The sequence below is a fragment of the Mirounga angustirostris genome, unplaced genomic scaffold, assembly GCF_029215605.1.
Source record: "Mirounga angustirostris isolate CCGP_5_RB_7025 unplaced genomic scaffold, mMirAng1.0.hap1 SCAF_10, whole genome shotgun sequence".
NCBI classification, from domain to species: Eukaryota; Metazoa; Chordata; class Mammalia; order Carnivora; family Phocidae; genus Mirounga; species Mirounga angustirostris.
In genome coordinates, this window is record NW_026991718.1 from 126,582,723 (window position 1) to 126,595,248 (window position 12,526).

Genomic DNA, 12,526 nt, shown 5'->3' on the forward strand with positions numbered 1-12,526 from the left:
ATTTGAATATGCAAAGAATAAACTTTGCATCCAAGAATAAACTTCTTTCTTCCTACACCCCAGAGTTCCCATCTGTTCAACAAATTGGCTACACTTAGTTTTCTGTGTATTTATCACCAATCCATCCACAAAATCTCTGACAGAAACTGAAATTTCCTCTCAAGAGATTCAAACATATCAGGTAATCTATCACCTTATTTTCAATTTTTTTTTTTTTTTTTTTTTTTTTTTTGGAGACGTTCCCCCACCTTGCAGTTCTCTGTTCTTCTGCTTTGGTTGGGACTGATTCCTCTCCAGGCCTGCTGGGCAGCTGCTGCGGCGGCACCTTCTCTTGCCTCTTTCCTGGGCTGGATCTCCTGTTTCTTGGATTCCGTGAGTTCCTTTTTCATGGTTTTCTCCTTCATGCTCCACTCACTTTCTTTCTGAGAAAGTGGCCTAGAAGAGAAATTTTCGAGATCTTGCATATCTGGAAATGTCTTTATTCTATCTTCATGCTTCATGGATAATTTGGCTGGGTACAGAATTCTAGGTTAGAAATCATTGTCTTTTAGAACACCAAGTTTTTCTTATACCAGGGGAAAAATCTGTTTCTTAGTACTTTACACTTAGATGGGAAACCAACTTTTTTTATTACTCCCTCACTTCCTCTGTCTGTCTCTCCTCCTCTTCTTTTTTTTTTTTTTTAAGTTTATTTATTTAAGTAATCTCTACACCTATTGTGGACTCATGACCCCAAAGTCAAGAGTCAAATGCTCTTTCAAATGAGCCAGACAGGTGCTCCCACCTTCTTCTTCATCTTTTCTTTCTTCTTGATGGTGGTGGAGAAAAATTCTTTATCACTGGGTTTTCAAACTCCACAACTGTCAAGAAGCACAAAACTGTTTTCCTAACACAGGCTTGTCTTTCCATAGCAGAAAAGAAATTTGGCACTTACACTTTGTGCTGTGTTTGAAATACTCTATATAGTGAGAACACATGTAATCAGTTAAAAAATTTGCTGAATCTTGATAAATGATTTTTCTATCATTCTTAATACTAAAACTCTTCTGCTTAATTTTTTCTTTTTCTTTTTTAATTTTTCTTTATTTATTTTTTTAAAGATTTTATTTATTTATTTGACAGAGAGAGACAGTGAGAGAGGGAACACAAGCAGGCAGAGTAGGAGAGGGAGAAGCAGGCTCCCCGCTGAGCAGAGAGCCCAATGCGGGGCTCGATCCCAGGACCCCGGGATCATGACCTGAGCCGAAGGCAGACGCTTAACGACTGAGCCACCCAGGCGCCCCAATTTTTTCTTTTTATTAAAATTGAGATGAAATTCACATAAAATTAACCACTTTACACTGAACACTTCAGTGACATTTAGTACTTTCACAGTGTTGAGCTACCACCACCTCTATATAGTAGTTCCAAAACATTTTCATCATTCCAAAAGAAAACTTTGTATTCATTAAGTAGTTGCTCCCCATTCCCCCCTCTCTCCCAAAACTTTGGCTGCCATCAGTCTGCTTTCTGTTTCTATGGATTTACCTATTCTGGATATTTCATATAAATGGAATCATACAATAAGTGACCTTTGATGTTTGACTTCATCCACTTAACATAATTTTTTCAAGGCTCACCCATATTGTAACATGTATTAGTACTTCATTCCTTCTTATAGCCAAATAATATTCCATTGTATGGCTATATCAAAATCTGTTTATCCACTTATCTATTTATGGATGTTTGGGTTGTTTTCATCTTTGGTTATTGTGAACAATGCTGCTATGAACATTCACGTACAAGAATTTGTTTTTAAATTCTCTCAAAAAACTATTTTCAGTTCTTTTGGGTATATATTTAGGGGTTGAATTGCTGAGTCACATGGTTACTCTGTGTTTACCTCTTTTAGGAATTGCTAAGCGATCTTCCACAGCTGAACCATTTTACATTCCCACGGTGATGTACAAGTATTCTCATTTCTCCACATCTTTGCCAATGATTGTTATTTTCCTTTTTTAAAATTACAGCTATCCTAGTGAGTGTAAAGTGGTATCTCATGATTTTGATTTGCATTTCCCTAATAACTAATGATATCAAGCATCTTTTCATGTACTTTTTGGTCATTTGTATATCTTCTTTGGAGAAATGTCTATTCAAGTCCTTTCCTCACTTTACAATTGGGTTGTCTTTTAGTTTTGAATTCTAAGAGTTCTTTGTGTTTTCTGGATACTCCCCTTAACTTCTGAGGCTACCTGAATTTTCACTGTTGTAAAAATCTGGTAATATGAGTGTTACACAATGTGGGAGAGACCATTTATTGTCTAATGATATCCACTTTCCAATTTTTTCATTGCAATAGAACCCCAACTTTATTTTTAGGCTAATTATGTGCCCACAAAAAAAGACTTTTTCTAGTCCCCCCTGTTTCTAGGCATGACCACATTGTTAATTTGAAGATGTCTATTAGACATCTAAGTGGGGATATTGGCCAGACATCTGGAAATTCAAGAATAGAGTTCAGGAGGGAGGTCATTCAGTCATGACCCTGTTGTTTCCTCCCCACTGCCTTTATCCACCACATTTGAGCACCTGGCTCACACGTTCTCCTCCAACTCAACATTCATACAAACAGCTAACCCAAGATCTTGGTCATTCAGTTGTAGGACCTTCTCATTTCTAGTGACCTTCTCCTCCATCCTACTCCAGCCATCCCTCCTTATGACCATATACTAGGTCTTGACATTAAAAATAAACCTATCCAAAACATCATTCTACATTCTGGCCACAACCCTTCCAACCTCTGTATTTCATGACTCACTGAGACTATTCTAGCTAATCAGGCCTCTAATCTATTTACCCATCTAGTTTCTCCCCTTCCATCAGCCTTCTCCATCTTTCATGCCTTTCTATATTCAGCGAAACGTTATGGTCCATCATTTCAAGAACACTCTTTCCAATACCATAAACGCTGATGACCATTTGTTTTTTGATTGTACTTGTCAATCAAAATTCCAGCTATCTGCTTTGTCAGTGTCTATATTGAAAAACTCACTCATCTTCCCAAAACAAAAATAACCCACCTACATCTGAACCGATCTTCTTCCTGTTGCCACAGGAGTGGTTGGTGTCTATCCTATTGAAACTAACCCTTATCTCCTCCTCTCCTTCATATAAAACTTACACTACCAATGATTCATTTTCTCTTCTGGATATCTAAGCATTAGCTCTCAACTAGATTCTCCCAATCTTTATTTAAAAATTCTTAAGTCAGGGCACCTGAGTGGCTCAGTCTATTAAGTGTCTGCCTTTGGCTCGGTTCATGATCCCAGGGTCCTGGGATCGAGTCCAGCATCAGGATCCCTACATTGGGATCCCAGGGAGTCTGCTTCTCCCTCTGCCACTCCCCCGCTCATGCTCTCTCTTTCTCACAAAAATAAATAAATAAAATCTTTAAAAATAAATAAAAATTAAACATTTTTAAGTCTTTCTTATCTAAAAAGCAAAACCAAAACAAACAAATCTCTTAGTCTCATTGCATCTCCAGCCCCATCACATTTTCTTCCTTCCCTTCTCACAGCCAAACTTACGAAAGATTTGCCAATACTTTATTAAAACACGTTGCTAAATCCCATAAGCATGTTCAGATCTCTTGTTGCTGGATCTTTCACTAGCATTTGACATGGCGCATCACTCCCTTCTAGAAATGTTTTCCTTCTTGGGCATCTGGACACTACTCTCTTCTAGTTTCCATCCTGTTTCTCTAATCACTCCTTTTCTTTTTACGGTCTCAAAATGAGATAGAAAGTGTTTTACAAATCTGAGCACTGTAATTAGTGTAGATAATTAACATTTTCTTATATGTTAATCATATAAAGAGGAATGCATATGGAACAAAGTTAGAAGGCAGACTTAAAAAGGAAAGTGATGGTTTAATTGAAATAGTATGACATAGGTGTTATCTTTTGTCTTAAATTTTCCTTAGAGTCTAACAGTGTTCTGTACTATATATTTTCATTTAGGTATAATTAACATGCATTAGTAGTGTTTTAACAATACATATAAATCCAGTGTATTTTTTAGGGAAAAAAATCAATTTATAATACCTGTTTTGAGAATCTAAGTGTTGGAGATAGTATGGTCAAGCTGGTGTAGCCACAGGAAGAAATGAGAATGAGGCTCTTCTTCTTCAAGGAAGCAATTTATTGTACTCACAGGTCTTAGAGGGGGGATAACCATGTGCCATGCAGAGCCACAGAGGAAGCACCAAGTATTGATGTCACCTGGTGGCAGAAGAGAGTGGGGAGGGGAATGCCCGGATTTAGGACTAGCTAGTTTGAATAATGTCAGTGGGCTCTGGGCTATAGGGGTGCTCTCTAGTTGCCTGGTACCTGGCTCTGGGATGATTTCAGGCAGGGGAAACACAGGCTTGGCGGGTTCCAGTTAGAGGACCTTGGAGCTATAAACTAGGGATTCGTTGCCTTGCATATGGAAGATGTGCTCCCAGCTGAGCCCTCTGCTATCTGTCTCTAAGAACAGAGTAGCCCTGGGGGGAGCAGGCTCTCCCCTACTGAAAGCTTTTTAAGATACCAAAACATTATAAAATATAGAAAAATTTTTTTAAAAATGATTAATGCAACATCTTCCAGGGAACTGCATTACTCTTTCAGATATTGACCCAATATTTTCATGTCAAATATGAGAAGGATAATGCTTAGATACAAGGCAGGCAGATAGTGCATGAAAGCAAGCATGTCACCTCACAGCTGCAGCTGCTGCATGCCTAGATCAAAGACCATGGACAGTATTACTTAGATTACCTGTCCTTTATATTTAAAAGAATAGCATTACCCTTGGGGCGCCTGGGTGGCTCAGTTCATTAAGCGACTGCCTTCGGCTCAGGTCTTGATCCTGGAGTCCCGGGATCGAGTCCCGCATCGGGCTCCCTGCTCGGCAGGGAGCCTGCTTCTCCCTCTGACCCTCCCCCCTCTCATGTGCTCTCTCTCTCTCTCATTCTCTCTCTCTCTCTCAAATAAATAAATAAATAAAATCTTTAAAAAAAAAAAAAAAGAATGGCATTACCCAAAGCAAATGAAGTATACCAGTGAGGCAAAAGCTTTTGCAGGGTGTGGGCATAAACTGCTTCTCAGAGGGACCAGCCGGCTTGACAAGTTTTTGTGTATGAACCTCAGGAGAATGCAAAAGGAAGTAATTGCTAGTGGGATGGGAGAAGGAACATCCCTTGGGTTTCACCAGCATTTAGGAGAAAAGGGGGAGAATCGTGCTGAGTTAAAGTTGTGAAAAAGGGCTGTCATGGTAAGGAGCTCAGGTTTTGGTTTCAAATGGACTTGGATTCAAATCCTGCATTGGCCACTCATTGGCTTCTTTGGAAAGTCAGTTAATGATAATAAATAACATTTATGAAGCACCAAAGATGTGTGGGGCACTGTTGCAAGTGTTTTATATGTAGTAATTAATTTAACCCCCACAATTTTATGCAGTAGGTACTATAATTTCCTCCATTTTATGGATGCATAAACTGAGGCACAGAGTGGTTGAGTCAGTTGCACAAGATCAACACATATTTATTAAGCGAAGGAGTTGTTTCCAATAGAGCAAGCCATATACCTCATGTCCTTCTAGTCAATACTTTTTCCTGCTTGAGTTAAGCAGTACTGGTTTCTGAGCTCTAAGTGAAACAATACACGACAAGGTTTTTTATGCATGTTGTCACATGTGCATAAAATATTTCTGTGTCAAATAAGGGGTAGATATCATTCATATTAAATAAATATAAGGGAGATTGTGAGGTGAAGAAAAGATAGGTAAGTAAGAAAGTATGAAACCTCACTGGAAATTGGTATATGAATTTTTTTTTTTTTAAGATTTTATTTTTAAGTAATCTCTACATTAGCATGGGGTTTGAACTCACAACTCGGAGATCAAGAGTCACACACTCTACCGACTGAGCGAGCCAGGCACCCTTGGAATATGAATTTTTTTTAAAAGATTTTATTTATTTATTTGACAGAGAGAGACAGCAAGAGGGAACACAAGCAGGGGGAGTGGGAGAGGGAGAAGCAGACTCCCGGCTGAGCAAGGAGCCCGATGCGGGACTTGATCCCAGGACCCTGAGATCATGACCTGAGCCGAAAGCAGACACTTAATGACTGAGCCACCCAGGTGCCCCAGGATATGAATTTTTTAAAACAATCTCAAACAAAAGTTATAAATATGGTTCTGACAAGTTTTTTTTTTTCTCCTGAACCATTTGAGAATAAATGCTGACTTGTTACTTCATCACCTTCAAATACTTTAGTGTGTATTTCCTACAATAAGGGATTTCTTCATAATACAACCATCCAAATAAGAATATTAATATGATAGAATACTACTGTCCACTCCTCAGACAACCTGTCAAGTTTTGCCAATTTGTCCAATAATGTCCTTTGCAGTGAAAAGATCTTTGCATTTAGGGGCGCCTGGCTGGCTCAGTCAGTGGGGCATGGGACTCTTGATCTCAGGGTCATGAGTTTGAGCCCCACATTGGATGTGGAGCCTACTTGAAAAAAAAAAAAGATCTTTGCATTTAGATTGCTCTGTCTCTTTAGTCTCTCTCACTCTGGAACAGTTCTTCAGTCTTGCCTCAACTTTCTTGTACTTGACACTTTTGAAGGTTGCACGCCAATTATTTTGTGGCATGTTCTTCCATTTGGGTTTAACTAAGGTTTCTTCACAATTAGATTCAGGTTATGCACCTTTGGCAGGAAAATCAAACACCAACGATGCTGTGTTCTCCTTCCATCCAATCAGGTGGCACATGATTGTGATTTGTCCCATTGCTAATCGTGTTCACTTTGGTCATTTGATTAAGGTGGCATCTGCCAGTCTCCCCATCTGTATAGTTACTCTTTGTTCCTTTTACTTATTAGGTATTTTTGTAAAAAGGTACTCTGAAACTAGGTAATATCTCATTCCCCATCAGACTTTCAATTTCTTTATTTTTCTCTTTTACTTAATCGGTTATAATTTGTTACTCTATCTTTGAGATGCAATTCACATACCATAAAATTCACTCCTTTAAAAAAATTCACCCTTTTGGGGCGCCTGGGTGGCTCAGTTGGTTAAGCGACTGCCTTCAGCTCAGGTCATGATCTTGGAGTCCCTGGATCGAGTCCCGCATCAGGCTCCCTGCTTGTCAGGAAGTCTGCTTCTCCCTCTGACCCTCCCCCCTCTCATGTGCTTTCTCTCTCTCTCATTCTCTCTCTCTCAAATAAATAAATAAAATCTTTAAAAAAAAAAAATTCACCCTTTTAAAGTGTACAATTCAGCAGTTTTTAGTATACCCCTAAGGTTGTACAACCATCACCCCTATCTAATTCCAGAACCGTTTTACCATCCCCAAAACAAACCCATCAGCATTCCACTCTTTCCTCTCGCCAGCCACTGGCAACCACTAATCTGCTTTCTATCTCTATGTATTTGCCTATTCTGGACCTCTTATACAAACAGAATCATAAAATATGTGGCCAGCTTCTTCCAGGTCCCTCCATATTATAGCATGTGTCAGTACTTCATTTGTTTTTACTGGCGACTATTATTCCAGGATATGAAACATATATATGTATATTTATATATATATATATATATATACCACATTTTGTTTATTCATTTATCAGGTGATAGACATTTGGGTTGTTTCTATTTTGGGCTATCATTTCTTTTTTTTTTTTTTTTTAAGATTTTATTTATTTATTCACGAGAGACAGAGACAGAGAGAGAGAGAAGCAGAGGGAGAAACAGGCTCCCAAGGAGCAGGGAGCCCGATGTGGGACTCGATCCCAGGACCCCGGAATCATGACCCGAGCCGAAGGCAGACGCTTAACCATCTGAGCCACCCAGGCGCCCTCTATTTTGGGCTATCATGAATAATGCTGCTATGAACATTCATGTATAAGTTTTTGTGTGGATATATGTTTTTAATTCTCTTGGGCATATACCTAGAAGTGGAATTGTTGGGTCATCTGATAACTTTTTTTTTTTTTTAATATTTTATTTACTTATTTGAGAGAGAGAGAGTGAGAGTGAGCGAGCATGAGCGGGGGTAGGGACAGAGGGAAAGGGACAAGCAGACTCCCCACTGAGCAAGGGAGCCCAATGCGTGTCTCGAGGTGGGGCTGGATCCCAGGACCCTGGGATCATGACCTGAGCCGAAGGCAGACGCTTAACCAACTGAGCCACCCAGGCGCCCCTGATAACTATGTTTTTTAACTTTTCTGAGGAACTGCCAAACTGTTTCTAAAGTGACTGCACCATTTTACATTCCCACCAATGGCATATGAAGGTTTCAATTTCTCCACACTCTTGCCAACAGTTGTTATTGTCTCTCTCTTTTTTTTTTTTAATTACAGTTGACCCTTGAACAACTGAAGGGTTAGAGGCACTGACCCCTCCATGCAGTCAATAATCTGCATATAGCTTTTGACTCCCCCAAAACTTAACTACTTATAGACTACTGTTGACTGGAAGCTTTACTGATAACATAGTCAATTAACACATATTCTGTAGATTATATGTATTATATATTGCATTCTTTTTTTTTTTAAGATTTTATTTATTTGAGAGAGAGAGAATGAGAGACAGAGAGCATGAGAGGGAGAAGGGTCAGAGGGAGAAGCAGACTCCCCGCCAAGCAGGGAGCCCGATGCGGGACTCGATCCTGGGACTCCAGGATCATGACCTGAGCCGAAGGCAGTCGCTTAACCAACTGAGCCACCCAGGCGCCCTTATATACTGCATTCTTACAATAAAGTAAGCTAGAGAAAAGAAAATGTTATTAAGAAAATCATAAGAAAGAGAAAATAGGGGTGCCTGGCTGGCTCAGTTGGTAAAGCATGTGACTCTTGATCTTGGGATCATGAGTTCAAGCCCCATGTTGGGCGTAGAGCTTACATAAAAAAGGAAAGGAAAGGAAAGGAAAGGAAAGGAAAGGAAAGGAAGGAAGGAAGGAAGGAAGGAAGGAAGGAAGGAAGGAAGGAAGGAAAGAAAGAAAGAAAGAAAGAAAGGAAGAAAGAAAGAAAGAAAGAAAGAAAGAAAGAAAGAAAGGAAAGAGAAAGAAAAGAAAGAAAGAAAGAAAAAAAAATACATTTACCATACTCTACTGTATTTGTGGGAAAAAAATCCACGTGGGGCACCTGGGTGGCTCAATCAATTAAACGTCTGCCTTCGGCTCAGGTCATGATCCCAGGGTCCTGGGATCAAGCCTACCATAGGGCTCCCTGCTCAGAGGGGAGCCTGCTTCTCCCTCTCCCTCTGCAACCCCCGCCCCCGCTCATGCTCTCTCTCTCTCTCTCTCTCTCTCACATTATATCTCAAACAAATAATCTTTAAAATTAAAAAGAAAAAAAATCAATGTATAAGTGGAGTCACGCAGTTCAAACCTGTGTTGTTCAAGGGTCAACCATAGAGCCATCTTGGTGGGTGTTAAGTGTTCCTCACGGTTTTAATTTACATTTTCTTAATGATTACTGATGTTGAGTATCTCTTTTCCCAGATCATCTCTAACAGGCTTTCTGATCTTTCCAGTCTCAGAGTAAACATCATCCCCTCATAGAGGCCTTTCCTAAGTCTTTCTACACAACATTCACTGCACTGGCTATTAGCATCCTTCTGTAAATGTTTCTAGTTCTTTCCCCTTTCTGCATGTTAGGTAAGACTGTGCTTTCCTGCCCCCTTGACACTGGGTGTGACTGTATGACTTAACTTGACCAATAAAAGATGAGCAGAAATGACATGTGTCATTTCTGGGCAAACGATCTAATAAGCTGTTCACTTGTTGCCATATCCCCTTCCCACTGCTTCAGTGAGTAATTACAGTAAGCCGACTTCCCAATCTGATGATCCTAATGTTGTTTTGATGAGTTTGGCAGTTCCTCAAAAATATAAACATAGAGTTAACATATGACCCAACAATTCCACTCGTACTACCCAAGAAAATTAAAATATGTCTGCCTGAAAATTTGTTCATGTATGTTCACAATAACATTATTCATAACAGCCAAAAAAAAAAAAAGGAAATAACCCAAATGCCCACCAACTGATGAACAAAATGCGGCACATCCACACAATGGAATATGACTTAGCCATTTATAAAAGAATGGAGTACTGTACATGCTACAACATGCTAAGAGAAAGGAATTAGTCATGTATTATAAAATTCCATTTATGTGAATATTCTGGAGTAGGCAAATCCACAGAGACAAAAAGTAGATTAGTGGTTGCCTAGGACTGGAGTATGTGTGAAGATTGGGGATGATAGCTAAAGAGTATGGCATTTCTCTTGGGCTTTTATCTGATGAAAATGTTCTAAAATTGATTTTGGTGATGTTGCTTTACATGGGTGAAAAATGTGGTATATGAATTATATCTCAATAAAGCTGTTTAAAAAATTGGGGTATTGATCTACTCATAAGGCTATTGTGAGAATTAAATATGTTAATGTGTGTAAATCATAGAATAATCTTAATAACGTTTATATTGTTTTATTTCCTTGAGACATCTATGCCTTTCAATAAATCTTTCTTTTTAAAAATATTTATTTATTTAAGATTTTATTTATTTATTTGAGAGAGAGAGAGCATGAATGGAGGGGAAGGGCAGAGGGAGAGAGAGAAGCAGACAGAAAGCCCAACGCTGAGCAGGGAGCCCAATGTGGGGCTCAATCCCAGGATCCTGGGATCATGACCTGAGCCGAAGGCAGAGGCTTAACTGACTGAGCCACTCAGACACCCCTTTATTTTATTTTATTTTATTTTATTTTATTTTATTTTATTTTATTTTATTTTATTTTATTTTTGAGAGAGAGAGTGAGAAATAGAGCAAGTAAGCAGGAAGAGGAGCAGGGGGAGAGAGAGAGAGAGAGAATCCCAAGCAGGCTCCGGGCTCAGCACAGAGCTGGACATGGGGCTCGATCCCACAACCCTGAGATCCTGACTAGAGCTGAAATCAAGAGTTGAACACCCAACCCACTGAGTTACCCAGGCTTTCAATAAATCTTTCTATAATCTAACTTCAACAGGTATTTGTTTCTTGCAATAAAATGATTTCTAAGACCACCGCCAAAAGCAGAACTACACTATGACTATAACTTGCTTTAAAAAAGATGAAGAAATCAAGGGGTAGAAACAAAAATGAGACAGGTATAGGGTCAATACAATGGCTCTGTATACATGCATACATCTTATTTGAATTCACACAAGGAAGGGACAATGGAACAATTAGGAGTAGATGCAGTTAACATGTGACAACAAAACCAAACCAAACAACAGGGCTTAAACAACACAAGATAATTTGGCTTCATTCATAAATGTAGCTAGGTCAGTAGTTCAAGACCTATATGACCTTTATGTTTCAAGCTCACTGATGCACCATCCTCATCTTCCAGGTCCAAGACAGCCGCTAGAGGGGCAGCCATTTTGCCCAAGTTCCTTCCCACTTTGGAACCTTTGCTCTTGTTCTTTCTTCCTAGAAATCTCACTTAGTTGCTCTTCAGTTCTCAGCTTTGGAACATGGTCACCTCTCCAGAGCCGACTTCCCTGACCACATGCCCCAGTACCTCTTATCAACCTGCAGTCTTTCCTTCATCTGACTTATCACCTGTCTGTACTGGTTCCACAACTCCCTAAAGTGTGACCTTGGGCAAATTCCTTTATCAACCTGTGCCTCATTTTCTTTACCTGTAAAATGGGGATATAACAGCACCCACAGGAAGGTTAACACTTCAAATTCATGAGAATGGTTACCTCTGGGGAGGGAGAAGGGAAGGAGATGGCAATATCCCTGTGTCTGTCTTTGTTCCAGAACATATGAAAATATTATGTTAGTAAACTGATCTTGAGTTGGTGCCACTATTTAGTAGTAGAATATTGCTCAACATTAATTATTAACATCCACCTTGACTCTCTGAGAATAAAAATCAGTTGGAAACTCTACTTTGAATTGGGCGGATTCTCAGTTCTCAGCTAAAGTTCTGGGGTTGATGTCAGACCCCCAAAGAGGAAAAGAAGTCTTCTTTCCAATCTGATCTTCAAAGACTCTGATTTGGAGAGGAGATAAGAACCTGGGTGGGGATGGTGAGGAGGAGAATGGGAATGAAAGTCAAGATGGATTTTACACAAGTGTAGCAAATCTCCAAAGCTCTCGACATCTTTGACCGCCAAGGATCTCATAGGACTTGCTCATTCTTGGGCAAGTTTGTCAAGGTTTCCACATCTACTCAGATCTTATCAACTGCAAATCATTTAGGGGAATTAAGATGTGAAGACAGCCTGGATTTGACACCATCTAATAAATATTTAGTGAAGCTGCAGCCCATGCGGCAGCATTCACAGTGCAGGGAGATGCCCGGCACCCATGGAATGTGGCCGGGTGATACCAGGACTAAGGCAAGAACATATACGTCAGTGCCAAACATGCCCTGTGCCATGACAAGTCCAAACAGATCCTTGTGGCATTCTGGGGAGGACAAGATCTTATCTGTAGGTGGAGA

General features: G+C 39.6%; 1 protein-coding gene across 2 annotated transcripts in view; it reads right to left on the reverse strand.

The window, feature by feature from the left end:
- STAU1 (staufen double-stranded RNA binding protein 1) overlaps positions 1–12,526 on the reverse strand; it is a 91,339-nt gene that overhangs the window by 69,057 nt on the left and 9,756 nt on the right. For both annotated transcript variants that reach the window (XM_054510154.2, XM_045885935.3), the window contains exon 4: positions 249–435. The gene's annotated coding sequence lies outside the window, so the exon portion shown is untranslated. The remainder of the gene's footprint in view (positions 1–248; positions 436–12,526) is intronic.